Below are 26,571 nucleotides of genomic sequence, written 5' to 3' on the forward strand. Positions count from 1 at the left end.
AGATGGGATGTAGAGTGTGCCCGCTGAATATATCAAATATATTCACACACACACACACAGAAAAAAACTATAAAAGAAGTCTAAATAAAAATAAAATATTATATTAAATGAATGAATGCATACGATAAGTAAAAATACATGATCGCGAAATGGATTATGGTTACCTTGTGTCTGTGATTTAATTAAACTACGTTTAATTTAAACGAAAGTCCAAGCTAATGCCACAGAATCTTTAACATAGAATCTATAATAATAAGAAAACACAAAAGCTAGAGTAAATGGGGGGAAAAATGACACGGGCTATATTTTACAACGCTGTGGCACCTGTGCTGTGCTAATGTTTGTAGCACGATTTGAATGCATTGAGCTGAAGCGCCTCCTGGTGTTTTAGACTAGTACAAAATGGCACAAAAATAGCGCACAGCATCGACACCATAATAGTGATATCATAAAAGTGCAACAAAAATATCGAATTTGTCTAGCTATAGCCTTATTCAAAGCAGCACCAACTTTGATTTTTAAGAGGAATGAAAGCGAGGCTGTGAGAGACACAGGTACGTTTCTTCAGTGGGTGGTAGGCTACTGTTAGGCCTATTTAATGTGTTGTTTCAGGATTGTTCTGCTGACGAAACCAATATTGTTCCGAGAAATTTCAGTTGATAAAAACACCAGACAATGAGCTGTGGAAAATATAAGTGATCTAGGAGCTTTATACAGTTTTTTTTCACAGAGGATATACCATTGAACACACGGTAGGTCTATCCCTCACAGCCTGGCTTTCATACCTGTCATGGCGCTGCTCTGAGTAAGGTCTAGCTATAAAACTTTAATTGTATTTCCTTCAGTGCTTCAATTGGTGCTTTCTGATCCATTTTTGCACAGGGTGTAACAAGTGGCTCTGAGTGACTGAAATAATGTAGGCTATTCCATTAAAATATTATTTTGGTCACAAAACACCTTATTAAAATGTGATCAAATTGAATAAAAAAATCTGCTAAAGTCTCCTGCTGCATTAACTGAGAAGAACATTTATAGATTCACAACCTAATCCTTAGGAATAGATACTTGTTCACACTCTCGATTTCATTAGGCCTATAATAATCTAATATGTTTTAATTATAGACCATAACTGATGCAATTCAACTCTTTTATATACTGCAGGTGTCACGTGCCCTACAAGCTTAGACGAGAAGACGAGGGATGACTGGATGGTGACTTGGTTGACTGGATCGAATTAAGGCTGGTATATCTCTGGAACTTCTAGCAGTTAGCCAGGTTGTCTACAGTAAGTGAGTCTAGCATCAGACAACTGATGGTGTGTGTAGTGCTGGAGATGAGGCTCAGGCCTGGCACCCTCATGGACATCCATGTACCCCCCTCCGAACGAGGGGAACAGACTTGAAATAGTGTGGAATTGCCTCACTTTAAATCACTGTCTGGGTCTGCTGCTGCTTCTGATTGCTTTTAGACAGAAACGCTGCCCATAACTACTGGTCTAGGTTCTGTTTTCTGCGTAATAATAGCATATTAGCGAAACAGAGTTGGCAAATGATCCAGTGCGTATTTGTGTTTGAGCTCTGAGCATCAAAGGTTTCTATTTGCAACGTGTTTTGCAACGTTGAGTAATGTAGTCAACCACAAACATGTCTTTTGATTTCTTGACGCAATGGTTTTTAAGTTCACTTAAAAATGGTTTTTAAATCCACTCACCGCTTTAAAACACTGTTCTGTAAAAAAGTTCTGCACGCTCGCAAATCCTCTCACTATAACAGTGTGTAGACATTATGTGAATAAGAAATTCACTGTGCAGTCAGCTTCATTGTTTATAACGGAACTTTGTAAAATTGTGTAGAATTGAGTTGAGTGACTGCTTTTTAGTGATTTTAAACCGAGTGCTCTTTGTGTGCTTTCTATGATATATAGCCTAATAATTTATAGGCCCTATAATATATTCAGAATTTGAATAAAACTTTTGGTTTTCCATGCTTGACCAGCAGCCACATACAAGCTTCAATACATAGGCCCATCCGCATATAAATGACATATTGACATAGTGATAATAATAACCATATATAGCAATGGACGAGACAAAAATACTCACTAATTTCCGTAGCACCCTCAGTGATGTGATTTCGGAACCAGGCTTGGTCCAAATGCAGGATTTTGCTTTATTATATATATTAGGTATAGCCAATGGTTATGTTGGCGATTAGGTAGATACATAAAATGAAACATCTATAGAAAAATGACCTCAATAACTAACTTGGAGTCTTGTATTTAATCTGATCACAGTCTGTGATGTCGCTGGTCCAGGCCTTCATTGTCCTTGTACTACTTTTGCTCATTTGCTGGCCCTGTGATCTGCCCTTTATGTCTGTCTTGATGAGAAAATGAATGTCAGCGTTTTAATGAGGGCTTTTAGAACATTGAGGGATTATAATTAATTTGTGGAAACTGTGGAAATGACAAGTATGAAAATGTAAAGTACTTCTAATTTATTATAATGAAACATTCATGAAGTATTAAATCCTGGGTAGGAAATGAGGTATGTGGCTATACATTTAAATTCTTTCTTCTTTCTTTTAACATGAATAGGTATGTTCCCCATTAAAGGAATTGTCACATAAAATGAGAAGCCTTGAATTACTGAGAAACTAGGCTTTTGTGTCTTTGGTGGATGGAAAAAAGATAACTAGCATGCAAATAAAATGGCAGGTAGTATTTCTTAACACTAAATATACTGGATGGAAACATTTAGTCATGTATATTATACTGTCTGTTTTGTCTGATGGTACTTTATTTGAGCAGGTAGGTTGGTTCACAGGGGGCTTGGAGAAGCAGTTGAGCGTCTACCCTTGATCTTTCCAATTGTTCTCTGGGGAGATGTAAAATTATTCAATTCGTGCATCATAAAATGCTTATTGAGATAATGTCAATCATCCTGAGTGACAGATGGGCACATCCATACCGGCTTTGTTTTCCCAATAGGACAGGATATGCAAATCAACCTTCTGCTTGCACGGCTGTATTCCCATATGTCAAACTTTAATGAGTAAGCCATTTCTTTATAATTTGGTGTCTAAAGCAGCTGTTTGTATGTTATAGTATGGAGTTATATTGGACTGACAGCTTCCAAAGAAGGTGAATGGACAATATTACAGATTTGAAATATTAAATCCACATTAATATTATTTATTTATTTATTGTGCATTTTTAGCATATAGTTACAAATGTTTGACATAAAAATGAAAATAAATCACTAGAGGGAGCTAAACAGTCAGCCATAAACGCTAGATGTTGCAAAGGCTCCATAAACATGGTTGCACAAATTACTTTAACAATGGTTTTGTTTTTGTTTGTTTTTTAATGGCAAATGCCTTCAAAACATTCTTAAATTAGATTTTAGAGAGAAATAAATTGTGAATACTGAATGAGAGTATTTTTCATAAATGTCAAAGCAAATTGATTTGTATAGCACTTTTCACAACAGTTTAGTTTAGTCTAGTTTATTCATTTATAAAGCACATTTAAAACAACAGATGTTGAATCCAAAGTGCTGTACAACAAATAAAGAACATACTTAAAACATCTGAAAAACCAATTGGAGAAATGAAAATTATACACCCTCAAACAGAATTAAAACAAAGAATAAAAATAAGTCTTCAAAGAGGATTTAAACATAGAAAAGAAGGGGAAGATCTTATGTGAAAGGGAAGACTATTCCAGAGCCTAGGAGCAGCCACAGAAAATGCCTAGTCACCTTTAGTTTTAAGATGTGAACGAGGGACTGAGAGGAGAAATGGATTTGATGACCGAAGAGATCTAGAGGTAGTATGTGGAGTAAGGAGATTACAAATATACTGGGGAGCACATCCATTTAGAGCTTTAAAATAAAAAAAAGCAAAATTTTAAAATCAACACGGAACTTGACCGGTAGTCAGTGTAGGGAGGCAAGTACAGGAGTAATATGTGCACGTTTTCTAGTGCCAGCCAAATATCTGGCTGCTGCATTTTGCACCAATTTCAGACGTTCAATAATTTAGTCAAACACAGAAAAAAGGGAATTACAGTAATCTAACTTTGATGTGATAAAAGCATGAATTACCATTTCAAAGTCCTTCTTAGAAAGCATCCTCTTGATTCTGGCAATTGATCTTAACTGGAAGAAACTACTTTTCACCACAGCACTAATCTGATTATCAAATGACAATGTGGAATCAAAAATTACGCCAAAGGTTTTAACACAGTAGTGCATATTAGAAGAGAGGGGACCAAGCTGATTAGCAATGCCAGAAGTAAGCTGATGGGCCAAATTATTTGATTATTTCTGATTATTTCAGTTTTATCATATTTAACTGTAAAAAATTTGTCCATCCAATACACATTGTTTCAAAGCAGCTTCACAAAAATCATTATGTTAATGTTTATAATATCTTAATATCTTCATGGATATGCTAATAGTTTCATTTAGCAGATTAGAGCTGGGCGACAATATAGTTTACAAGTTGGGGCAAGTTGTCACATACTGTATGTTTTAAATATTAAATATTTATAATTCATAATGTATTAATTACAATATTTGAAGGCCAAAATAATAATACATTTTATATTCTGTTTCGTTTATGTTTTGCCATTTAAAATTCAGTAAGACGTTACAATAAGGTTTCATTCATTAGCATTAGTTAACTATATGATGTACCCTTAGTAAAAACTAACGACAATTAAAATCTAAAGGATTTAATAATCTTAGTTAATGTTATTTCAAAATTTTATACATAATTAAAATAAAAAAATTGTGTCTGTTAATATTTTTAATTGACCTCAGCAAATGAGCTAACCATGAACAGTTGTATTTTTATTAACTAAAGTTAACAAAGGTTAACTAACACCGTAACAAATGTTTTGTCCGTTACTTAATGTTAGTTAATGCATTAACTAATGTTAAAGGGCACCTATTATGCAAAATTCACTTTTACATGGTGTTTGAACATAAATGTGTGTTGGCAGTGTGTGAGCAAAACCACCCTAGAATGATAAAAATCCACCCAGTGGTTTTTTTACAATCTCAATAAATCATAAGCACTGTCTCAGAATGAGCTGTTCTCAGATTCGGCGCAATGTGACGTAGAATTGCACAGGCCCCTCCCACGACTGTTGAGTGACACTTCAGTTTGAGCCTAGACCCGCCCTGAGTGAGCTGGACACAGAGTCCGCCATTGTTCGACGCTTGAGCAGCTGTAGACAAGAATGTCTCCTAAGCGATTGAGGTGTGTTGTTGTTGGATGTAAGAATGAACATAGCAGTCTTCATTTACTCTCGTTGTTACTCAAGGATGGATCAGTACTGTTTGTGATCCAGCTCACAGTCTCCAGAGCGACAGGACTAACGTTACTGATCACGGCAGAAATGAAAGTGTGAGCGCGCTCTTTATCACAGCTCATCGAGTCGTTTTACGGATATAAGGTTTACCAGTTTATTTAGCACCCACTGAAAAGGTGTGTATATTTGTTTACTGTTAGTTGTAACGAGTGTTTTGTGTACTTCGCTGTGTATGTTGATGATAATGAAAGGGAGAGAGAGAGAGAGAGTTTATGGATAAGACTTTAATGCTCACTTCTTATACTGTGTTTATTCAGCTCTTACTGTGATTCTCTGGAGTAAAACTAACGCTCATCTTTTGTGTGATGTACAATAAACTTCAATGAACTCATCAGTATATTTTGGTCATCATTCGGACGGGGTTTGCTACAGCAGGCTTGTATTAGTGGATAAAAGCAGATGACAAATAAATTATAACCATAATTAAACTAAACTATACCTGTTCTATGTCCATACAGCATGTATTCTCTGGCTCTGTGGGCATTATTGTCCGACTCCGAGTCGATATGAACACCGCAACTGAGAGTTTCTGTTGAGATTGTCCTTCTGGTTCTTCTGAGCGCGAGCTCGTGAGGCTCCGCCCCCTGGGCCGTGCAGCAGCAGTTAATTTGCATTTAAAGGGCACACAATAAAACAGCACGTTTTCTGAGCCCCAAAAAATGACAATTTAAACATGCTGTAAAAAATGATCTGTTGGGTATTTTGAGCTAAAACTTCACATACATACTCTGGGGACATCAGAGACTTATTTTACATCTTGTGAAAAGAGTCATAATAGGTGCCCTTTAAAGGCACAATTTTTGGATTAAAATGTCAAAAAAAAAAAAAACTAGAACTATATATTTTGTTGTCTATGTACTTATCCCAAATGTTTCCAACAATGTTTAAATCCAGAGAAACCAGCAATTTTAATCAGTGTAACGGCCCGTGTCATTGCGTCGCTTGTCAATGACGTCATATTTGCTTTACCCTCGATTTCTGGTTTTACTTCCGTTCCGTAGAAACCATGGAAACACCAAAGACGCTTTGTGTTTTACTAGACAAGTGAGCAGCTGTTTGGATACCTATTGACATAAATTAATGATTGTTATATAGCTCAACACGGTCAGTCACATTGTTTGAACATTGTTTGTTTACCACGAGTAACATGTTTGTACCATGCCTCAGAGACAACACTATTTTGTCAAGTGGCTAACATAACATAAATCGGAAAAAGCTTTATTTCTAGTAACAGTAATACAGCATTATCTCCACCTATTTGTATGCCATTTAGCAACACTGTAAATCATTCAGCTTTTATTTATACGATATTCTAATATCGATCCAGCTTACTGCAGTGTGCAACAAGTGTCTCATACCAGCCACAGAGTAAATGTGCGTAAACGCTATAGCATAACTTTCAACATACTCAAATGTATTGTTTTGACCAAGTAAAACAGTGCTGCATTACCCCACAATTTAAATTAAATAGTCAAAGAAAGTGACCTGTATGAATAGTAATTCAGCACTTACGGCATATAAGCATGATAAAAATGTCCCAAACTCTTGGCCCTGCCCTGCTTCATACCACATTAATGTTAAAGGATTAGTTCACTTTTAAAAAAACTTTTGCTGATAATTTACTCACCCACATGTCATCCAAGGTGTCCATGTCTTTCTTTCTTCAGTCGAAAAGAAATTAATGTTTTTGATGAAAACATTCCAGGATTTTTTTCCATATAATGGACTTCAATGGGCCCCAAACGGTTCAAGGTCCAAATGACAGTTTCAGTGCAGCTTCAAAGGGCTTTAAACGATACCAGACGATGAATAAGGGTCTTATCTAGCGAAACGATCGGTCATTTAAAAAATAAATTAAAAAGTTTAAGTTTTATAAGCACAAATGCTTGCCTTGCTCTGTTCTGTGATGCGCGTTCGTGACGTCACGTAATACGCAATTACGTTGAAAAGGTCACACTTGACGTAGACAGAAGTACCGAGTCAGTGTTTACAAATGTGCGGAAGGAGGACCATATACACATATTCAAATGTCTTTGTGTCAGTTTATCGTTTAAAATGGCCATTTCGTGTGCGTATCCTGGGTGTTTTAATATTAAAAAGCCTAAAAGAAAATTTCAAGCGTGACCTTTTCAACGTAATTTGCGTATTACATGACGTCACGAACGCGCATCACAGAACAGAGCAAGGCAAGCATTTGTGCTTATAAAACTTAAACTTTTTTATTTATTTTTTAAATGACCGATCGTTTTGCTAGATAAGACCCTTATTCATCGTCTGTTAAAGCCCTTTGAAGCTGCACTGAAACTGTCATTTGGACCTTGAACCGTTTGGGGCCCATTGAAGTCCATTATATGGAAAAAAATCCTGGAATGTTTTCATCAAAAACCTTAATTTCTTTTCGACTGAAGAAAGAAAGACATGGACATCTTGGATGACATGGGGGTGAGTAAATTATCAGCAAAAGTTTTTTTTAAAGTGAACTAATCCTTTAATAAAACTTTAATACATTAGCACACTCATGAACAAGTTTTCTGCCTGAGTCCTGTCGGATTGCTTTCCATCGGATGTAGAGATGTGCGGATGGGCTAGAATTTCATCCGCAACCGCATCACAAAACTCATCATCCGTCCGCCATCCATCCGCACCAACGTTTTTTGACCAATTTTCAAAGCCGCACCCGCCCGCCATCCGCTGATTGTTTTAATGTCTATGAGCGATGCAAGGCGCTGCTGAAGCGAGCCGCGAGGCTAGAAAGCTCTTCCCTGTTCTAGAAAGGATACCGATCCAATGCAGCAAAGATATTTAAAGGCTAAAGTCCCTATATCCTATTGGCTATGTTGTATCCCCAGAATATCAGCCGTGAACTCAGTCTCTGATCGGCGCACAGGGACAAAAATAAATAAATAGCCTAAATAAAACGCACATCGGCAAACCTGACCTTACCTGACTAGGCTACTGTACAATTTTATCATTGTAATAAAAAACGCAATTTGGCACATCATTTCAACATGCTGCTATTTAGCCTACTACTAATTAATGCCTATTGCACTTTATTTTTTTGCAAAAAGAAAGAGAGCTTGAATAAAATAACAAGTCATTCACATTATAGGCTAATTAACTCAACGCACTGTCATGTCAGGGTGACGACTAGGATGAGCCTGTTTTGAAGACTCCCATTAATTTTGACTGCATGTGAATAGAGCGTGTCTTTTTTAGGCAGACAGTGCAATTCATTTTATACCAGCAGGCCTCAATCATTTGATTTGACCTTGCGTCCATTACAATGGACATCACATGTCAGCCCCCTTTTTTTTTTTTTTACTTCTGGAGCATTTCACCTGCAGTCCATGAGATTGGACGTTTGTCATCCAATCAAATGGCAGTAAAGTTCTGCATGTAGTAAATTTAAAAAAAAAAAACACACTACATTGAAGAGAAGCATGGCAGCGCTTCACTCCAAACACAGAAGCAAGCAACAATTTCTATGGTTTTATTTAATTTTTTTTTATATGTTTACCAGTATTTCATAGTTTGTATGCAAAATAGAAAGATTGAACTTATGAATTAAAGTTAAAAATCGATTGTAGAATTGCAAATTTTAAATCAGGATTTTTTCAAATGTGTCTGTCCATTAGAATGGACAGTGGGTTCAAAAGCCTGTTACTGAAATCACATTCCAGTAACTCAAGTCCAGCAATGCTGATTGCAATTTCTTATATAAAAAATTGATATCACAGTACCGATACATTTTTGAAACTTTTTCATATGCAGAATATATACAGTCGTGCTCAGAATTAATCATACCCCTGGTAAATATGATCAAAAATGGCAGTAAAAAATAAATCTGCATCGTTTATCCTTTTGATCTTTCATTCAAAAAATTGGTAAAAATGTAACCTTTCATTGAAGTAAAAGAATTGAAAGTGGGGGGGAAATCACATTATGAAATAAATGTGTTTCTCCAAAACACGTTGGCCACAATTATTCATACCCCTAGAATTTTTTATGAATAAAATATCTCTGAAGTATATTCCCATTAATATTTACCTTTTTTTAGCACACCAGGGTGACTAGGAACATGAAATTGTCTAGCTATGACTTCTTGTTTCACAGGAGTTTAAATATGAGGAAGCACAAAGGCCAAATTCCCTGAATCATCCATCACAATGAATAAAACCAAAGAATATAGTTCTGATGTGCAGCAAAAGATTGTTGAGCATCACAAAATTGAAAGTGGCTGTAAGAAAATAGCTAAACAATTGAAAATCCCCATTTTGACCATCAGGGCAATAATTAAGAAGTTATAATCAGCTAAAGATGTTACGAATCTGCCAGGAAGAGGACGTGTTTCTATATTGTCTTAATGGACGGTGAGGATGAAAGTTTGAGTGGCCAAAGACTCTTCAATAATCACAGATGGAGAATTGCAGAGATTAGTTGAGTCTTGGGGGTCAGAAAGCCTACAAAAAATTATCAAACAACCCCTACATCCCCACATGTTGTCTGGGAGGTTTTCAAGAAAAATGCTCCTCACTCATCCAAACCAAACTCCAGCATATTCAGTTGTCAGACACGACTGTAACTTCAAACGGCACAGGGTTCTGTGGTCAGATGAGACAAAAAAAAGAGCTTTTTGGCAGCAAACACGCTAGATGGGTTTGGTGCACACAAGGATAAAAAGTACCCCATGTGTACAATTTAATATACCATTGGATCTTTAATGTTGTGGGCATATTTTTCTGCTGGAGGTCCTGGACTTCTTATTCAGATACCTGACGCCTTCTGCTAGAAATCTTATAATGGGCCGTGGTTGGATCTTCCATCAGGACAACGATCCAAAACAAACATCAAAATCAACACAAAAATGAAGCTTCTGCCATGACCGTCCCAGTTCCCTGACCTGATGAGTGGAGTGAACTGAAGAGAAGAAGCGCCAACATGGATCTGGGAATCTGAAGGATCTGGAGAGATTCTGTATGGAGGAATGGTCTCTGATCTCTTTTCAGGTGTTCTCCAAACTCATCAGGCATTATAGGAGAAGACTAAGAGCAGTTATCTTGGCAAAAGGAGATTGCAAAAAGGTATTTAATAAAAGGGTATGAATAATTGTGGCCAACGTGTTTTGGAGAAAAAACCCCCACTTTCCCCCCCACTTTCAATTCTTTTACTTCAATGAAAGGTTAGGATATTGCCAATTTTTTGAATGAAAGATCAAAAGGATAAACGATGCAGATTTATTTTTTACAGCCATTTTTGATCATATTTACCAGGGGTATGATTAATTCTGAGCACGACTGTAGTTCTTGAAGTGCTTGAACATATAGCTGATGGAAATATCTCAGATGTTGACTTTATGGGGAGTGATGAGGAAGATGGACATGTAAGAAAAATATCCGTATTTAAAACTTTATAAAGTAAAATGACTAGCTCCCGGCCAAACAAACATATGTATTTGACTTAAATCTAAAGCGTAACTTGAATATGAATATTTTTCTTACACAAACGTAACGCTTTGCTTCAGAAGGCCTTTATTTACCCCCCAGAGCCGCATGGGGCACTTTTATCATGGATGGATGCACTTTTATGGACTTTCAAAACAGAAACAACCATTCACTGCCATTATAAAGCTTGGAAGCCAGGACATTTTTTAATATAACTGATTGTATTCGTCTGAAAGAAGAATGTCATATACACCTAGGATGGCTTGAGGGTGAGTAAATCATGGGCCAATTTTAATTTTTGGGTGAAATATCCCTTTACAGGTATAGTACACCCAAAAATTATATTTGTCATCACTTACTCATCCTCATGTTGTTCCAAATCTGTATGAGTTTCTTTATGCTGCTGAACACACTATAAGATATTTTAAAAAATGTCGGTAACTAGACAGTTGACAGTAGCCATTGACTTCCATAGTATTTTTTCCTACTATAGCCTATATTTTCCTAATAACTACATATTATATCATTATAATATAATATTATCATTACTAATTATTTTGAAAATTATAATAATATTTAGCAGTAATGTATCATATTACAGTACAATACCATATAATTAATTACAGCAAAAGCAGACCAAATTACGAAATACAGTAAAAATACAGTAAAGTACTATTTGGTAGTTTACAGTACTGATCTTGTGTACTGTAAAGTGAATTACAGTACAGTTACTGGAAATCGAAATACAGTAACTTGCTGGCAACCGTGCTGCCAGTAATGTACTGTAAAAATACAAGAAAATCGTTTACAGAGAAATTGTTTCAAAGATGCACACAGGAAATTACTGTAACGTGAATGCATTGATTGATTCCTAGGTTTATTTTGTTATGAATAAACAAATGTGCGATCTATAAAGCAAAAACCTTACAATTAAAGTTGAAATGTTGTAATGTTCAAGTTTTTGATCTAAAAGAAGAAAGATGCACAAAGAAAATGACTCTATATTTAGTTTGTTACAAACAATGTGCAATCTGTAAAACAAAAACCTCAAAATTAAAGTTGAAATGGTATACAGTTGAAACATTTTTGACCTTGAGAAAAAGCTTTAAGTATATACCAACAATTTTTATGTTTATTATTTAATTTTATGTTGGTACATTTTTGTAAGTACACCTGTTTTGACCTGACGTCCATTGAAATGGGCAAAAAAAATTAGCTGAGCTGTGAAAATGTACTTTTATATTTTTCAGAAACTTTAAACATAATTCAGGTCTGAAGGGGTTAAAATCAAATTTTTCGTCACGTCATCCGCCCGATCCGCGGTATATCCGCGGAGTCCACAGCTGTAACCGCTAACCACGCATCTCTAATCGGCTGTGGAGGTGAAGACGACCCCTCCCATGATTCCGCACTCATTCATGGCGTCATCAAGCTACATTTTTGTTATTGTTTTGAATAATGACCTCTAGCGGCAAAACTTACATACTGTGCCTTTAACTAATGAGACCTTACTGTAAAGTTACCTAAAATTCAATAAATGTCTATAATAGACTTTTTAATGGCAAGTTTCATTGTGATAGCTTAGCATATATATTGTGACAACGTGCTCACGTGTATTTTGTCGCAAAAAGGTCAATGTGTGTTCAATAAATCTTTTCTTCTGGCCAATAATAATGGACTTTTTTAGTAGATTTTTGTAGCCAAGACTTTCAGGTTTGTGCCTATAGAGAAACTGACTTTTAAAAAGTAAAACCTATTCTGAGTTATATTCACTGGGGTAAAAAGTGTGACAACTAGCCCCTCTCGTTCACTATATCCTCAGCCTTGTACCTAATTATGAGGACGAATAAAGCGTGCAGCTCTGACGGAGAGGATAACAAGTGTTCCACATGTTGCAGTCTGACTCTGCTGATCTTTAATTAGACACGCTACATGATAAACAAAATCATCATATCCATTCATGCAGAGACAACATAATCAAACAAAGGCACACTGGCAAACACATACCTGCATGCACACATCATCTTGCACTCTTAAGTACAATCTGTCGTTACTTCAGACTGTTGACCATATAACTGTGCGTATAAGCATGTTTAGGATAGCAAAATAAATAGATTTATCAGCTTTTAAAAGGAAGGAAAACATGCTTGTTGTTGATGAAGGGAAATTTGGTACAAATTCATGTCATTTGGTTGACACAAGCTAAATTAGGCAGATGCAACCACCATATCTCACTGGCAGTTTTCACTGCCGATTCCTAAATTATTACATTTAGTCCCCTGAATCCCTAATATGTGGTTACATCTTTGGGTAGATGCCAACATCTGGCTGTACATTTTTTTCATATTCAGCAGCCTAATGCAATATTTGGCCCGATGTTTGCTCCATGTGTTAGGAAGATATCACACCTCTGTTGTTTATGCATCATCAAAATGATGTCCAATTCAGCCTATGTGCCATGTTAAGAATTGTGCATACTGTTGAGCAATATTAATTTTAATGTTTAATTTTAAGGATATTATTGTTTACTTTAATGCAATTAACATTCTTGGCACTGTGTTGAGTCACCAGTTGATGTCCGATGTCCAAAAAAACATTAAAAACACAGTTTAATGTTTATTAATAAATATTGTTTGATAAACATGTAGTAATGTTTTGCATGAATCCAAGCTTTAATGTCTGAATTACTGAGAGACTCCATATGAATTAGAAAAAAATGAGTTATTTTGATGTGATATGCTTTTTGCCTCTCTATTCTATTCTATCCATGCCTCTAATTTGTAGTCTCATATTAACACTTTTTAAGTCAATCCACTTCAAGCTTTTGTGTCGAAAGGCTTTTGTACCAGGTCTATTTGAAAACCTATTCTTCCAATAGAATGTAAGACATTAAAGAAATTGGAACAATTTGTATTGGATTTTAACAAGCAGTGGCACATGTGACTCTCTTTGAAGCCGTAATGAGAAATTATTAATAGCACTCTGGGGAAAAATAAAATGATCTACATTTTGAATTTCAAAATGAGAAAACTTGAACCCAAAAAACACCTAAAGAGGAAGGAGAAATAGATCCTTTCTATTGATTTTTTTTTAGGCTTTTGTTTCCTTATTTGTGTTCAGGGAGTGAGACTGAAGCTAGCAGTGTCAATCATGCAGTGAATCATCTTTCTTTAAAAGAGACAAAACTCTTTCCTGTGTCAGAACAGGATGGAACAGAATCACAGGCAAGAAACATGCCTCAAAATATTTCTATTCCACTAAGAAATGACAATAAAAATAGGTACAAAACCCAAGTTTCCTTGTAGCATGCTTATTCCCAAGGTCAATCAGAAGAGAGTGATTTTGAAGAAGAGAGTGAATCATCATTGTTTGAAAATCAGTGCATTTTGCTAAAATAACCAAAATAAACTATAATTAAAATTGTTTCCTCCAAGTCTATCCTATTTACAGTCAATAAAAAAGCACATGACCTTGCTTTATCATGGCTAGCAGTTCATTTGAAAGCACAAAGTCCATGCAGATCACATTTTGAATAATAAATACTCTTAAAAATTAGGGTTCCAAAAGGGAATTTTTGCAGCAATGCCATAGAAGAACCTTTATTTTTAAGAGTGTAGTAAAATCTCCTTACCGTCACACCAATATATAGCAAAAATGTAAAGGTAATAACACAAATGAGAAGTAAATTGTGTCAACATAAGGAACTGTTTGATTCGAGAACACGTCTGTTGCTTCCTCAGGCCTTGTGTGTGTGTTTTTGTATTGTGTTGTGCAAGTGTGTGTGTGTACATGTTTGCGCCTGAAGTAACATAGGCCACCTCTCACCATATGCCATTGTCCCCGTCGCTTGTTGATTCTCCATTGCTGTCCTGTCCGCGAGACACACAGCAGCTGTTGTTAGTCTCTCACGGACGGAATCAATAAAGCATGTCAAGCCTCCCCAAACATAGAATCCACATTGCCGATCTATCAAACAGCAATGACTCATTTTAATGACTTCCAGAATGTGACGAGAAAGAGCTGTGATTTGGATGGTTTAAATTGATAGTAGTATAGGAGAGGCCTATATCACAGAGAACTGATTTATTAAATGTGCCATGGATTTCGTCACGCACGGAATGAAACATGATTCGCAAGCACAACATGGTTCCAATAGGAATGGCGTCTTGAGAATTTGATGCTGCATCCTAAATCGGCAAGTAGCTGAATAAAATCACAGCTGCTCATAGACAGTTAAGCAATTTTACACAAGCAAGGCTGTGCTAATTTTCAAACCAGCTGAAATTGGAAGTGATATTTAGGCTATATTACTGGTCAATAAACAAGAAGGTAATAGTGAGTAACTTACATTTTAGCCAGTTAAGATTGGTTCACACCAAGAGCAAGTATCCACACCAATGGACAATGGTAGTGCCATATTACATTTTTGACAGGAATGATCGCAAGGCTATGAGGAATAGAAGTACAGTCCCTTCAATAAATTGTACTGTTCTTTAACAACATACTTATTGTTTGGCTAACGAAATGCCTTTCCAAAAAATATCATCTGCCGCTTTAAATATTCATTCTTATTGTTCATCAGCTGAAAAAAGACGCTGTGGTGTGGACTTCCTATTCTCATTGATTTAAGATCGATTATTGAAACTTTTTATAGTTATCGTTACAGTTATAGGGCCCTATCTTGCACCCAGCGCAATTGACTTTGTACACCGGCGCATGTATCAATCCTATTTTGCACCCGCGCACAGCAGACTTTTCCCTCCACAGACGCACGTCGGTAAACTAGGAAATACACTTGCGCTCCCCGGGGCGGTTCAGCGCAAAGAGGAGACGTGTTCCGGCGCAAACGTCCCCTGATGCTATTTTGCAGGTTTAGAAAACAATTCCGCCACTGACCAGGAAAAACCTAGTCTAAAGTCAGTGGCGCGTTGCGCATGTTATTCATATGCTATTTTAAGGGCGCATGCTTGGCCATAATCAATGTAGCGTGTGCACAACGCGCATACACTTTGATTCTCTCATCTACACAGAAGCAGCAGTTTCCATTTTGGCAAATCATACATTATTACGATAGATAGATAGATAGATAGATAGATAGATAGATAGATAGATAGATAGATAGATAGATAGATAGATAGATAGATAGATAGATAGATAGTTTATAAATCTAGCTTACACATTTACCCAAATTATCATACGCTTGTTTAACCGAAGTTAATTTGGGTGGGTTTCTCCCATCCCCAATGCCACTTCTCTGTGTTTTACGGCCCTGACGAGAACGTCGGTCTCCTCGGCTGTGAACCGCTGCTGGCGCGCGCCTGCCTGGCAAATCCGCCGTTATAATAGGAATCCGCTATGGAACAAGCGTGCCTGCTCTTAAAGGGAATGTGAGATGTCGCTCTGATTGGTTTATTTCACGTTTCACCCAAACCACACCTATGAATAATGAAGCTACTTCAGACCAACCCATTTTAGATTTGCGTCGGGAGCAAGAGTCATTTATCCTGCCGGTATAATACCAACAGCGCCCAAGACCCGCCCACAAAGTTACTTGCGTTTCGCGCTTGATACTTGCGTTTCAGATCGTTAAAATAGGGCCCATAGTCTTTGGAATGAGCGGCCCTATACTCTATCTATTTGTGCTCAGTACAGTTCCAAACAAAGTCAAACAGAATCAATTGTTCAGACTCCTACCTTCTTGTTCCATAACTCGGTTAAATTAATGTATCAGTATCTATGTTTACATGGATACCTTTTGTTTCAGTCAGAATGAATTAATTCCAATTGATGAATCCAAATGTAGTGTATGAACGCTAAATAAAGTGATCGGGTTGATGTCCATGTTTATATGCCACAAGCTTCAAATCGCAATTTATTTTTGCGCATACTAACCCAGACAGCAACATAGTGTCGATTATTAGTGTCCATGTAAGTGCAGCTACTGACTCGCTCATAAAGACACTTGACGCACTTGTCACTTGTCGCAACCTACTGTCGTAATGATGTAACCTGCAAACAAAATGTACAGATGTAAAGTCCATCTGGAACGTTAACCACCTCGTTAATTTTCGACATAAGCTGTAAACGGTAGACCAATCACAACAGACTAGGATCTCTGACCAATCAAAGCAGAGTAAGCTCTCGAAAAGGATGGGTTTAGAGAGACTGGATCCTTGATTGAACCGTTTTAGACACTGTGAGAAAAGAGGTGAATGCAGCAATGTATATTATGAGGCATGCTATGTTTTGAACAGCATTGCTATACATTTCTACGAGCTAGATCAGCACTAAAACAGAGCTAACCAGCATAAAAAGCCTGAAAGTTCAGCAGGAAGGTTTGCCTCAAAAAATGTAGAATTTCATTTGCCTTTGAAAGCCCAAATTCATTGCCCTGCCTTAGCTTAGCTTCATATGTCAGGTGCTGATGTCTGTTGGTAATATCTCTGCATGAAAATCAGTGCAACAGGAGCCATGAGGGACCATCATAATAAAACCTCCAGAGATTATAAACTGTCAGAAGTCCGAGGATGCTGGGCATTTTTATCCATTTCTCCTGGTTCCATGAATAATGGAAAGCAGTAAAGTGTATTCTTATATCATGCTCCTGAAGGAAGGCCACTTCCTAGGTCATTACCATCCACAGCAACAAGTTAAGCACTCTCCACATAGAGCTCTGTTGATTATTATAATTAGAAAACACAGGGCATCCATAATCAGGTGATTGGTTGTTGGTCTGTTGTACTCGTCATGTCTGCTTTATTTACCACAATGAATTATTCATGTAGATGCATAGTCATGTCTCATATTTAATTACTGAGTTCTCTATCATATTTGTCTAAACAGCATCTGTTATCAGGGTGCATCAGTAACATGCTTTAAAAATCATGCTGGTGTGTAATGAGCATTAGTGGAAAGGATTTAGTAATTAAGATAATCACTTCGCTCAATTAACTGACTGCTCATGTTTGTTAGTTTTATTTGTTTGTTTGTTTGCTTTATGTTGTCTGCCATGAACAGAATAAACATCAAGGCGGCTAAAATAATGCTTCAAATTCAACTGGGTTGTCTGGATTTTTCAGGCCAGCGGCTGCATTGTTCTGTAACACTGACAGCAACCACTGACTAATGAGGAAGAGTGGGATTTGGGCATCTGAATGCATGTGCCATAGAACAGATCTGTTTAACAGACAAACATACAGACACAGGCAGACTGTTGAAAAAAACCAGGCCTTTGCTACAGTCAAAAGGGAAGGCATCCAAACCCCCAAACACAGCACTCTCATCTAGTTATAGAACTGAAATTCTGTTTTTTCTTTATGTGTTTGAAGATCCATTTTTGAAACTGAGTTCCATCAGAAAAGAAATACATAAAGAGAATAAACATGACATGACAAAAGAAAATTAGGACATTGCTGCACAAATTATACATGGATTTGGACCACCAAATTTATATCACAGAGCTCCACTAGGGTTTTGTGTTGAATCAGGAGAAATGGGATCATGTCATTTTGAAATTGTAAAAATTTTATTGACAGTCTTACTGGAGGGTCTACCTTGAAAATATGCACATTAGATATCTAAATTTTTAATTGCTGTGCTCTGAAACCAAGGATGTCTGTGATAACTGGAAATAGGCTATATATATAGCCGGATATCTGATATATATATAGCCGGATATGACAGGATTTCTGAGCAGCTGTATTGAAGTTTATGGTTTGATTATGGCTCGCCTGTAATGGCAATTAAATTGTAGGGCTAAAACTGTATCTAGAATTAGATTTTTGATGCTTGGTAGCCATGGATGATTGGGAATAAAAACACAGCAGACCATGTCCACCACAACCTGCAGTGGATAATATCTGTTTCATTTTTTTCTTTTGTTTTTTTCAGTCAATGTTATTTGCACCCCAACATTATTCACAATAGCTTATGCAAACAGGTTTGAAACAGTATTAGGTTAAGAAAATTATGACAGAATTTTCATTTTGCACACAAATGCCCTGGAGTTGCAGAGGAGCCAGGGCCGCATCCATGCACATCGTAAACGTGGGCTGACAGTGCTAGGCCAAAAGGCAGAACCTGATTTTGGTAAGCCCCCAAAAGCAACCTGAGGAATTTTCTGCAAGATTTCTATGTGGAAAAATTCATCCTTTAGATCTATCATGACAAACCAATTCTCAGATTGAATTTGAGATACGCATTTGAATATGAAACTTGAATTTAATTCTGTATCATTCCTCAATTGTTTGAAGAACCTATTGAGAGACATTTGGCAGAAGCCTCCCTGCTGGCAAATACTGGGATAGGGGAAATTATTTCTCGAATTTTACCTGATATATGAGGGGTTAATTGCTTGAAACAGCATGCCGCCAGGCCAACCCCAAAAGAAAAAGCATGTGCCATTCTCCAATGATATTCATTTTGAGTGGAGATTGGGTGGAAATCCCGCCAGGGTTGACCGCACCCCAACACACCAGAGGATGTGATGTATCTGTTTCACACCGTCTCCTCCTCAAGGGGGCAGCCCATGATGCCCTGCGGCCACAACCATCAGGGCTGTTTCTTTTTGGGCATTCTCGCAGAAATGTCCGTTCTCAAGTCAGGTCGCTTGGATGGCTGTGTGTGGCGGTGTCCTGGCGAGGGGAACATGTCCTGACGAGTTTCCTTTTCATGGACACTAACCCGTTGCTCTTCCCTTCTCCCCCGGGAAAAGCTAGGGCCTGGCCGGGTCTGGCTTATAGACCCAGGCCTATGGAGGAATTGCTTGAACATTGCCAATTGTCAGCCGCCTGAAACAAATTGATGACAGCATACCCATACACTCCAAACCCCATGATAGTTGAATAATTCGACATTGAGGAAGTATGGATACGAGCCGAATATGAGCTGTTCCAGGACCTCGATGCCTCAGTGTGGAGGTCTGGAAAGAATAGCAGATGTTTGCAGGGCTGCCTGCTAGTGAGAAAGTGCTAGCTTACTTCTTTTTGTTTGTTTGCCAGTTTTTTTTTTCATCTGACCAATCAATACTAAGTGTTTCTACAGCTCGAGTCACCACCTTTAAAAGTCCCTAAACTTAAAAGCCTCTTAAACTATTAATTTGACATTATTATAAAGTGCACTTTAAAAAATCTGTACATAGGTGTGTTAAAAAACATATTCAATTAAGTCATACAATTAAGCATAGGTCTTTTTCACAAGGATATAACTTTTTTTGGTTTTGTTTTTTGAGAAATTATGGATTTGAGTGTTGTAGGTTTCACACCAGAAAACCAGAAACTGCCTTGGGTGCTTGAAGAAATAAGACCACAGCTGTTAAACAAGCTGTCTTTCTTCACACTTTTGTTCGCCTTTTTTTTCGCATTTACATAGCAAATTATTGGAAGAATAATATGTAATGTGAAATTGTACAGTAGCAGACAGCTGGGGTGGTCAGAGAACCATGGTCTCTGGTCCATGGAGAACCATGGTCTCTTCAAATGTCAGAGAACCATGGTCTAAAGACACAAGGGTCAAGAGCTTTCCCAGAATCCTTTAAAGGGATACTTCACCTCTGGGAAGATGAATGTGTATTTAAAATAGGTCATTTAAGTAGAAGAAATGTGAAGAAATTTTTTAATTTGGAGCTTTCTAGACTGAGAAAACCCAGAAAATGTATTTTTGGCTTATGTGGATGAAAGACAACAACTCCCAGAATGCACTTGCTTCGCTGCCTTAGGAGGCTACGCCTAGCGGTAAGGGAGCGCAGTTGAAAACAAACAACAAGGCTAGCCTACGTGATGAGTTTGCCAGGGATTTAGGGATCGCCCAAAATGTCCGGGATTCGGCTTTTGCGTTCTACAGTCGCCATTCATTCATTGTTTACTGTGGCGAGCAGGACGAGGCTGACGGCCGCGGGAGAACGGCGCGAGGCCGGTGGCGTCATTACTGAGACGCGCCGGGTCTCATCTCTCACGGAGGAGCGGGAATTTTCTTAGCAATGGTAAAACGCACATCAACCGATCACTTGTTTAGCGTTCATGTAAACACTACATTCAGATTCACCAATCGGAATGAATACAGTTAGATTGAAACAAAAGGTGTGCATGTAAACAATGAATGGCGACCGCAGAACGCAAAAGCTGAATCCCGGACATTTTTAACGATCGCGACGGCCGGACAAGTCCGGGAAAAGGAGGATGGTAACCCCTACTTACTCAGCTTTCTCCTACTATTCAGCTTTCTCCACAGAACAAGAGCCTGCTAGCTTAGCTTTCAAAGAAAGACGGCTGACACTGTGTACATTCTGTGAGTGAGATCCCACCCTCTATGGGCGGGCTGAAAACATGCGGAACAACGCCATCTACTGGCTGTAGTCTTTAGCCTCTGGCCAGAAAATCCTCCGATGATGCAAAATGACGATTTTTGCGTCATCGGAGGATTTTTTCCAGACAAAAAATACATAAATCTCTCGTCTCAGGGGGATATGAGGGTGGAAAGCATGGTAATTCGAAAATACTACAGGTTTTCTACTAATACAAAGCTTAATGCTAAATCCTGAAGTATCCCTTTAATGACACATACTAGCCTGTTATTGATTTCCATTAAGGAGATTAAAATCAATGTAAGAGACATATCCTCAGGTACTCACTTTCTTTGATATTCCTGCATTGCTTTGTTCCATAAATATACACTTTTTGAAGTACATGTTTTCAGTTTATGTATTCTGCAAATTATGTATAGGCCTATTGGGAATATGAGTCTATCCTTCTTTCCTTATTACTGAATATTCTTCAAAATGCAGTGTTTTTTTAGACAGAATATTTTGGTTCTGGATGTTATCTGTTGGGTTATGTCCGGGGCTGGCTTGAGCTGGTTGCCAGTCCGAAAACCAATGCCATATTCACTGCACATGACCTAAAGGTCAGAAATGTCATTCATTCCTCAAGCTGTTTGAGAGCAAGTCCATGTGCAAAGACTCGCTGCATTCACAGCTCAAGAGGAATCTTGATGAACTGACTTATAATAAAGCTCAGCAATGGCAATTAGCTACTGTAACAAAGTTAGATGTTGTGGAAAGGAGGAGGCGGGAAAAGGCGAACATTCAACAACTTTAATAAGCGAAATAAACAAACAACAAAATGAAAGTAAAAGACAGCAGCCCCTCACAGACGACTGCTGTCACATACACTCACCTAAAGGATTATTAGGAACACCTGTTCAATTTCTCATTAATGCAATTATCTAATCAACCAATCACATGGCAGTTGCTTCAATGCATTTAGGGGTGTGGTCCTGGTCAAGACAATCTCCTGAAATCCAAACTGAATGTCAGAATGGGAAAGAAAGGTGATTTAAGCAATTTTGAGCGTGGCATGGTTGTTGGTGCCAGACGGGCCGGTCTGAGTATTTCACAATCTGCTCAGTTACTGGGATTTTCACGCACAACCATTTCTAGGGTTTACAAAGAATGGTGTGAAAAGGGAAAAACATCCAGTATGCGGTAGGGCTGAACGATATTCTGTTTTAACATCGACATCGCGATGTGCGAATGAGCGAGTCACATCGCCGGAACATGCGATGTGACGGGTAACGTTAGTAGTACCCATAAGAGAACGGTAGCACACAGTAAACACGAGTTTGTTGTATGGCTTTTTGCTGGGGTGACATACGCGTTCTGCGTGCCTGCACAGTGATTGGTTCGCTGTGCCGCAGCTCACCGCGCTCACAGCCAACATTCAAAAATGCGCGACGAAGAGGATCCGCCGCAAAAAAAAGTCAAAATCAGCTATTTGGGACTAGCCTATTTCGTCTACAAAAAGGAGGATGTTGACCAAAAAGAGGTAGGCTACTTTGCTGGAGTGTTATAAAGTTGTGGATGGTTGTCTTTTTTAAACATTCGTTTATTTTTCGTGTTCGCATTTATGAGGAAAAAACAATGTTACGTGATATTACGGACGCGACCGTTATGAAAGCGACACTAAAAGACTGCTTTAAAACTTTCACAGAGACCTCAAACAGAAAGCACAAAGCCTTTCTTTAAAACGAATCTCGTTTTGTATTAATTGTATCTTAATTTTAATCAGTATTTCATTATCCAATTTCCTGGATTTAATAATGATTAGCCTAATAATAATTAAATATAGCAGCCAGCGGCTGAACCCGAGATTAAGCTATGATCCATGAACCGAAACTCAGCGTAAAAGGTAGCCTACTCGCCTCACACACCTAAAAAAAAAAAAAAAAAGAAAGAAAGAAATATATCTATTATCTACAGAAATCTCTACTTTTAAACAGAACCATTAAAAAAAATATAGCTATATTTAATCTGTATGAAAAGTGCATTTCTCCCGATCACTGCTGCGAAGATCGCGAGTCAGTATATTGTCAACTTCATCTTTACAGAAAACACTTGTTTATTAATAAACAATTAAAATGTCTCATTGTAATATTTTACATATTATTAATCATTACTTTTGCTGGGTCTAGGTGCCGTTTACATGAACACGTCACTGAATCAGCACAGAAAACATAATTTTTCAGGTCCTAGAACCCGAAGAACGTTAGGTCCTGCGTAGAACGTTCACCGAATTCTGAGAGAAATATGTTTCTGGAATAAAATATTAAGTGGCCTTTTTGTTACTTGTAATGAAGCTTGCTTATTAGTGAAATTATTAATAACATGGAATGGTAATTATTGACTTTAGCCTGGATTGATGGCTCGCAATATCGCGATATATATCGTTGGGAAAAAAATATCGCAATGTAATTTTTTTTCCAATATCGTGCAGCCCTAGTATGCGGCAGTCCTGTGGGCGAAAATGCCTCTAGTTGATGCTAGAGGTCAGAGGAGAATGGGCCGACTGATTCAAGCTGATAGAAGAGCAACTTTGACTGAAATAACCACTCGTTACAACCAAGGTATGCAGCAAAGCATTTGTGAAGCCACAACACGCACAACCTTGAGGCGGATGGGCTACAACAGCAGAAGACCCCACCGGGTACCACTCATCTCCACTACAAATAGGAAAAAGAGGCTACAATTTGCACGAGCTCACCAAAATTGGACAGTTGAAGCCAATTGGGCATCGTTTAAATGCCACAGCCTACCTGAGCATTGTTTCTGACCATGTCCATCCCTTTATGACCACCATGGCATGTACCCATCCTCTGATGGCTACTTCCAGCAGGATAATGCACCATGTCACAAAGCTCGAATCATTTCAAATTGGTTTCTTGAACATGACAATGAGTTCACTGTACTAAAATGGCCCCCACAGTCACCAGATCTCAACCCAATAGAGCATCTTTGGGATGTGGTGGAACGGGAGCTTCGTGCCCTGGATGTGCATCCCACAAATCTCCATCAACTGCAAGATGCTATCCTATCAATATGGGCCAACATTTCTAAAGAATGCTTTCAGCACCTTGTTGAATCAATGCCACGTAGAATTAAGGCAGTTCTGAAGGCGAAAGGGGGTCAAACACAGTATTAGTATTAGTGTTCCTAATAATCCTTTAGGTGAGTGTATAATAAAACAAACAGAACACAAGTCCAGGCCTGTCCTCTCTCGATCTTCTCTGTCGTCGCTTCTCCTTTATGCTTCCGCTCCTCTGTGAGAGATACTCGACCGGTGTGTCGCGCAGGTGTCGCTCATTATTAATCACGCCACCGGCCTCGCGCCGCTCTCTCACGGCCCTCTGCCTCGTCCTGCTCGCCACAGCTACATAGCATTCCTGTCTTTTTTTCTTTTCTTTTTTGTCAAAGTGATGGCAGCACAGCAGTGTAAAGGCTGCAATTAAGTCAGCTATTCATAATGTATACTTGTGGTTTCAAAGATAAGTTAATGAATGTCAAAAGGTTACCACAACTTTTTTGTCACAGTGATGGCAACACAGCAGTGGAAAGGCTGCAATTAAGTCAGCTATTCATAATATATACTTGTGGTTTCAAGGATAAGGTAATGTCAAAAGGTTCTGAATGTCAAAACAACATTCTTGATGAATACACTATTTTTCATAGTCAATACTTGGTAAAAAAAAAAGATTTTTACAAATATATAAAACCAACATTTTTACAAAGAGTACATTTCTAAGACCATTGTGTTTTAATTATATTTAACAAAAATTACTTTACAGTACTTTATCATGGGCACAATGTTTGTGATTGACCCAACTAAGTAAGCCATTTGTCGCTTGATTCCCCATAAAAGTGTGAACAGCTCAAACAATGGTGTGAGTTTCGGACGGGTTTTAACCAACCAATGGCAGACGGCTAGTGTTTGGGAAACCTCTATGAAAACAGTCATAATTTCTGTCAGATTTTCTGTCTCAATTTCTTTTCAGTCACAAAAAGTGGCACAGAAAATTCACATTTCACCTTTCTGTAACCAGTACAGGACAACTGCATGATCATTTCTCGTGAGGGCGAAAAGGTTATTGGTGAAGTGGATGCAGAAGCACTTGAGAAGCACATTTTTAAATTAAGAGGGCTTGCTGTCGTGTCAGGACTATGAACCAGCAAACTAAATAGCAATTGGTTTTATTTTAATAGCAAAAAATAAGACATCATGACCAGAATCAGAGGCACATTTTGTGGAAACCAAGTATAGGACTTATCAAGCTAATGCTAGAAAAATGAATTTAAAGCCAAATGTGCCTACTTGCACTCCCTGCTTCGTCTACAAACACCACAATCAAAGAAAAGCACCCACCTGCATGCACAGAAGCAATTTTACTCTCTCATGGTCACATCACGTTGTCTGCATGGAGGTGTTATTGCTAAGCAATGGCCTGCCACATCTTGAGTTACGTAAGGCTCCTGGACACAGCATGGGAGAAATTATAGCGGGATCATCAGTAAATCTGTCTGGAGGATCCCTCAGAGACCAGTTCTAGTACACTGATGCATGGACGTCCACCACAGTAGCACATGTAAAGCTGACAGCAGGAAATTGCAAAGTTAATTTCAGCAAAGCTGTGCAATAAGTGCAAAAGAGACATTTAACTGCTCATTTATCTTTCAGTAATATTAAAATAAGAGATAGAGAAAATGTCCATGTAATTGTTTACCTAATCTTGTTTCTGCATTGCCAAAATATTTTTTTTGCCATGATGGCAGGTCAATTTCAAAAGCATAAATCTTTCATACTGGCAATGAAATGTCTTTTTGCATTATTTTAGGGGCCAATTGGTTAACAGAGGCCAGGTATGAGATGTGTAGAAAAACCTCACTCACTTGCATCCTTGTAACACACCCAATTCCCATGCTGGTTGGTGGTTTGAGCCCTGTTCGAAATAGGCAGAGCGGAATATGTCAATAGCCACTTTCTGTATTCGTTAGTCTTCTTCTTCTTCTTCTTCTTCTTCTTCTTCTTCTTCTTCTTCTTCCGCTATTGAATTCATAGCCGCCCAAATTTGCACACTTGATGGGGAGAGTATGAATAAATTTTGTAGTGCCACCAATAGCTCAAATTTGCACTAATGGTTATGCAAATAACCTCTGAACCTTAAGGCCTAGAAAAAAATTCTTATTTCCATTGATTCCTGAGATACCATGGTTCCTAGACAGTCAATCTTACCCTGGCTCAGATCATAATTAGACTATGCTGGCAAAAAGTTATGGAATTCAAGTTCATTCACCAGTTCACTCCAAATGCGTTGGCATATTGAGACAAAACTTGGTACATTTCATCACAAGCATCACAAGTAGTGGTGGGCAGTTTCAAAATATTGCTTCATGAAACATTTGCAAATGTTTTTAAAATTGTTTTTG

General features: G+C 37.9%; 1 protein-coding gene across 1 annotated transcript in view; it reads left to right on the top strand.

Moving 5' to 3' along the window:
• The first annotated feature begins 1,161 nt into the window (after positions 1-1,161).
• Positions 1,162-26,571, top strand: part of gulp1b (GULP PTB domain containing engulfment adaptor 1b) — a 121,595-nt gene continuing 96,185 nt past the window's right edge. The window contains exon 1 of the mRNA XM_079882666.1: positions 1,162-1,232. The gene's annotated coding sequence lies outside the window, so the exon portion shown is untranslated. The remainder of the gene's footprint in view (positions 1,233-26,571) is intronic.

Source organism: Squalius cephalus, assembly GCF_949319135.1.
Source record: "Squalius cephalus genome assembly, chromosome: 10".
Taxonomy (NCBI): domain Eukaryota; kingdom Metazoa; phylum Chordata; class Actinopteri; order Cypriniformes; family Leuciscidae; genus Squalius; species Squalius cephalus.